The 6,007-nt window shown below is 41.3% G+C and overlaps 1 long non-coding RNA gene across 1 annotated transcript in view; it reads left to right on the top strand.

The window, feature by feature from the left end:
* LOC116697068 (uncharacterized) overlaps window positions 1–6,007 on the top strand; it is a 22,632-nt gene that overhangs the window by 6,487 nt on the left and 10,138 nt on the right. The window contains exon 2 of the long non-coding RNA XR_004333906.1: window positions 3,715–3,784. This is a non-coding gene — a long non-coding RNA (uncharacterized LOC116697068). The remainder of the gene's footprint in view (window positions 1–3,714; window positions 3,785–6,007) is intronic.

Below are 6,007 nucleotides of genomic sequence, written 5' to 3'. Positions count from 1 at the left end.
ACACACACACACACACACACACCCTTATCTCCATGTCATTATACTAGCAAAATTGCCAATTAATAAAAAGAGAATTCTTGGAGTTGTCATTAACACAATCACTATCAAAGGTCAGGTTATACATAAAGTGATAGAAGTATCAACAACATTTTATGGCTTAATATGAAAAATATTTAGTTCCTATAACTGACAGATTATTTCAGATGGTAATAAAATTTAAAACATTTTTTCAATGTGATAACATACAATAATTAATAATTTCTCAGTGACGAACATCACGGCATCCCTCTTGGTTCTAACTGTTGCGGCGGCGTGCGACCCATTTAGCCTTTTAAGCAAATCAGAAACGTTGCTAATTTTGACAGCTCACTTCACGAGTACCCAACCCTTAACAAGTCTGCGCCTTCTGCAACAATATTGAAGATGGTGACAGACAAGGAACACTGGCATGTTGATGCCCTGATGGTGCCCTGGCGGTGCTGAAATACACGCTGCCACATGCCCATAATGGATGAATGGATGTTGCCTTGCGGGGCCATGTTGAGACCAGAAAAGTTAATTTTGCCAACTGTTTCTGACTTATAGTTCAGATTTTTTTAAGTGGAGTTGTAATCTATGAGGTACTGTGCCTACACTAGATGGCGGTCGACATGCCCCCAGTTTGGAGAAGCAGGCAAGAACACTGGCTCAGAAGCAAAGCAATGTGCTGCTGTGGATGGCGCCAGCAGCAAAACGTAGCCACCTAAAAAAGAGACCCCCTAAAAATATGAATATCAATTTAAGTGTACACTATATTTTCACCACTTGCGAAAACAGACCACCTTGCCATCAACCGTTATCTATGTTCTCTTCAATGACACCAGACTACTAAACTAAACTAACTAAACTAATTATACCTCGCAGAACATAGGAGTTGCTGGTCTACCACTGCGTCGATCTGTTAGTTTCTTTGTGTTGGTGACCTTGGTGAATCTGAACTTACCCTTTAAAACACCCAATTCAAACAATAACACAAACAAACTACCCGATCAAGGCGGTGGACCAGCAATCGAAGTGTTCTGCGAGGTAAAATTACTGTTTTTGTCAAAGGCAGGGGTGTAGCACAACATTTTTAACCCTGTAGAAAGGCATTTTCTAACGGCCCCTTCCCACATCCACATCTATTCCTTCTAGCATTTTTTTGGGCCCTCCTCACATGTGGGCCCTGGGTACTCAGTCCGACGCTCCTGATCAAAGGATTCTAGTGGTTTTTGAAGAGAGCCTAGATAGTTGTAATGGATATACAGTATATACAGTATATAATGGATCCAGTAACCCATCAGAAAGTGTTTTCTGATGGCAAAGTGAAAATATTCTAAATATGATGGATATTGATTTTTTTAAGGTAATAAAATACTACTGCTGTGTGCCTCTGTCCACAGCAATACATTGCTTAGCTTCCTTGCTTTTACTCCTAAATTCCAAACTGGGGATGTACCGACCAACTATGACTGAATATACATAATTAACTCATACAACACGGCTTCAAAAAATCGGAACTATCCCTTTAAACGTACAGTGCCACACTGTAGATATACTTTGTTTGTAAGAAAAGTCTTGCTTTCAAAATTCTACTGAAATAAAAGAAGAAAAGTATTAGTGGCCAAAGTGTGAGAGTACTCAGTGCGTGGCTGCTTTTCAGTGTTATATTTAGGGATCATTATAATGTATCATTATGTTGTATCATTATCATTATTGTACCATAATTCAGAGTTTTGTTATAGTTTGTGTGTCTTTGTATGAAGTAATTCAGGCAAGTAGAGTCCTTGGTTTCTTTCCTTATAATATCATATAACTGAAACTAATTATGGATGTTGAGCCCTTATACCTGCTCAGTTGGTTTGACTTTGTCTTTATGAAGGTCAAGGGATTTAGCTGAATTTCTTTATGTCAGTTTGTTTAAATCAGCATGTCTGTGGTGTAATAGAATGGACTAACCTAAGTACACTTGGGATATAGCATTCAGGCATATAAATTCAAACTGCTGAGTGAAGCGATATTTGCAACCCCAGGCGACATTAAGAACCAAATCAACATGGCTGCTGGGCTTGAAAGAATAATAATATTCTAAAAGAAAAATTATATATTGCCAAAATGAAACTGGCAAAGAATGCAGGGTGTGCATGTGGCAGTGGGCTGCTCTATAAAGACATCTGCTGATTACACAGTTTGGGGAGGCCTGGTAGAGAGGAGCCTGGCAGCGAAATGTGTAAAGAGATTGAGACCACACGATGACTGCTGAAAGAACACAGCACTCAGACCCTCACAGCCAGTCACTCTGAGCATGAAGCCATGAAGACGTGAAGCGGAAAGTTGCATTCACTCAATTTTACACAACAAGAGAACGCGGGCTGCCCAGGGTGGCAAAATGTTATTAGGCCCCCAAAATCCAGTCAAGGCCTTTCTCAATTTGTCCAGGCCTACTGCTTGACAGGCACACAAAATATCCAACAACCATTCAACATGCGTTGAATTTTTCACTGCTATTGTGAAATAAGCAGACAAGAAAAAAACAATCCTTTATTTTGAGGGTGCAGACTTGATCGTGCTCTCTGCATATGTCAGATGTGGCGTGTTCGCCTCCCGAAGACAGTGGGAAATTGGTGTCTGTCTCGGCTGACAGTGACATGCCTGCAGACAGGTCTGCCTACACGCATCCCTGGGTGACGTTGTGTCAGCGTTGTGTGTGGCAGGTAGAGACAGAGACCTGCTTCAAGTGGGCCATGTCCTGCAGCGTGGCTCCCCGGTGAGACGTGCCGTGGTGCTATACTGCAGATGTCCTCCTAGATGTGGCTGCAGGGCCCCCAAAACAGCACCTAGAGCCTTCCACTGAACAGGGCCAGATCATTGGACATTGACAACGCCCACACCCTTCTGCCACAGTCCTTTTAGACTCAATGTTGAATCATTACTGCAACTGCCACCAATGTAATCATGCTCAACAACCCTATCGTGCCATTATGACTCTTCAAAGCTGACTTTGAAGTAAGAAAACAGGCAAACATTTGGATCAGAAAGTGAAGAAAATTCAAAATCAAAAAATGGTGGTGCAATATTCAAACACAAATTGAAGTTTATATGTACGCAGAAACGTCATCTGGTATATTATCGTTGTAACTGCATCTGAGCAAAGTTGTCTTAACAGTTTGGACGGATACGTCTCTCTGGTTAGTTACACACAGGCTCTACAACTGACATCCAGATTCAGAGGAGAAACAGACGGGCTGGAGAGAGTCAACTATTCGTTCTTTTATCTTTTATCACAAAAAATAATGGCTATAAATAATGGCTGGAATGTTTCCTCAGTGGGCCTCAGGTACTTTTGTTCAGCGAGAGTGCTTATTATATAATTGAACTCTTATTCTGAGAGAAAGAGCTTTTTAATTTGTAACTGGGCAAATATAATCGTTATCTGGAGATAACCAGATAAACACAGCGTTATGGACTCCTAATTGAAGCTTATCGCTAAATTGAGCATAACTTAAACACAATGAGTACTGTTTACATTGAGCTTATGTTTCACCAGGACATCTGAGGGCATCTGGTTCTACCTCAGCTGAGCCATATGTGTCCCTCTGATCATGTTTAGCCAATGCATCCTACGTGTGTTTTTCCTGAGCCTCCTGTCTCCTCCTGACCTCTCACCCAGGCTCTCTTTTTCGCTTTGTTGTGCAGGTCAGAGTCCATGCACCCGCGCCTACACAACCGCATGGCCACGTTTTGGTATGCAGATACACAGACGCAGGTAAGTCTGCTCCAGGTGCACCCCACAGTGATCCCGACCCGTTCAAATTCACTTCTCAGCTCAGGGGTCAGGCCTAGGGCCCAGCAGGCTTCCAGCACAGGTCACAGAGGGCCTCGACAACCCAGAGATGAGACTCCAGACTGGCATGAAGACGAGCGTTTGATGTGGCCCTGAGCTGGGCTATGTTACAATGTTGCTATGCCTTTAATTAGCTCCAGCAGCTGCTACTTCCTGGTTGACAGGCCCTGGCAAACTCCACTGTCTCTGTAATCTCTTACAGGTGACTGTCAGTTGCATGTCAGCTCATTGTATAGTGACAGGCTGTGTGTTCTTCTTTAAGTCAGGTGTTAGAGCTTTAGAAAGCAACATCGCTGTTTACCAAGCTAATTAACTGTGTGTTGACTGTAGACAAGATTTAAATGAAAAAAAAAAAAAACTCTCAGTGTTATAATGACCACAGCATGTTTCCAAATATGTTATGCAAATATATCTCAGAGCACCAATCCCCTGACCATTATTATTTCTTTTACAACTTTTGTGCCTGTTTTCCGAGGATGCAATCATGATTAAGAGACTGCAAAGTTCTCTTGGTGACAGTAAAAGTGCCACTCTGCATTCTTTATCTGGATTTCAAGCTTGCACAAAGACATCTTAACCACTGGAAATTGCCCTCTGAGGACTGACGGCGAGAAATTGATCTCAGATTAGATGAGCGCACCTCGTTCCCTGCTCTCCTTTGTCACACCCAAGTTGGTGGATCTTTCCTTAAAAACCAGAGATGAAAAAGGGAGACTTTGCAGCTGGCTATGGCATACTAATACCCTGGACTCATTAAATTAATGGGGGCCAGATTCCCCTCACTGAATGTGCACTGATGCCCTTTGAGTTTGCCGGGACTAGAGGGTATGCAGCACTTTGAAAGCCCTGACCGGCATATTGAACGTGTTTTAATAGAACCCTTTTAACACTCCAAGTAGGATGCACAGTAACTCTTTGCCTTTAAGTTCCCGCACCTCTCTGTGTGATCTCGTCAGATAGCCACTCTATCCTCGGATTGAGGCCTGGAGAGGGGGAGGGGACCATGCACGTAAATGAGGCCAGAGGTGCCCATATCTCAGCAGTGGCCATTCTTTCCTGGAGATGTGAATCTTTGAGACATGGTGCGGGGCAAGCTTTGATGTATGAAGGTGCTCGGCGTAAGACTGAAACAGGAGGCTTCCAGGCAGACATTCAGTGGCATTCCCTTCTGACCCCTCATTGGACAGTGTTGATTTAATTACTCCATACCTAGCCACTAAGGCTGCAATATCAAATAGATTCAGTTCCACATATGGCCATTATGGATGTCATTGTCTATTCAATGAAAAGACACCTCTGCGAATCACTCCGTAATATAGGCAAGCCGCGGGAATGTATATATAGGCTCCAGTGAAGAGGCTTTCATTGCCAGGATTTCAATGTGTAAAGGGCAAAGAAAAATATATCGTTTTTGATGAAAATACATTGAATAGGTCTTAATATATTGGGAAGAATAGAATATTAATATATGAATTTTGCATATTTGCCCCACAGCAAAAAGATGAATTGATGAGAAAAGATTGCTGGTTAATTTGCATGACAAAAAAAATATTTTTAGAGTACTAATACATTGCCCTCATGTTTATCAGAACCACAAGTGCCACATTCTAAGATAGGGAGAATCTTTATCTTTAATGAAATTAAGATATCAAGCAATCTTTTTAGCTTTTTGTGATTTTTATATCGATATTGTTGTTAGGTTAACAGCAAACCAAAAACATGTAGCTTTCTCTTCCCTGAGCTGAGAGGACATCATGATATAATGTTAATCTTGCTTTCAGTTCTGTTCTGTCATTTTGACTACATGCTTTTGAATGCCATGAAACAGGAAACAAAATTATGAGTTAAATTTATGATTATAAGCAGTCAGGAATGGGTTAGCAGTAGGGGTGGGAATCACCAGACGAAAGATATTGCAATATTCTGTGATATATTGCAATTTATAACCTTTTTTCCAATTTCTAATTTTTTCCAATTTCAAATGAAAGGAAACTTTGTTAACATCTGATTTATCTAAAATCACTTCATATCACTTCAATTTAATTTTATTGCTGCAAAATGGGATTGTCAAGCAGACAAACTGACCAACACATTTAGAATAAAAGATCGATACTTGTCGCCTGTGTATCGATACAGTATTGCCAC

Source organism: Etheostoma spectabile, chromosome 10, assembly GCF_008692095.1.
Source record: "Etheostoma spectabile isolate EspeVRDwgs_2016 chromosome 10, UIUC_Espe_1.0, whole genome shotgun sequence".
Taxonomy (NCBI): Eukaryota; Metazoa; Chordata; class Actinopteri; order Perciformes; family Percidae; genus Etheostoma; species Etheostoma spectabile.
This window is presented reverse-complemented; position numbering and strand designations above follow the sequence as displayed.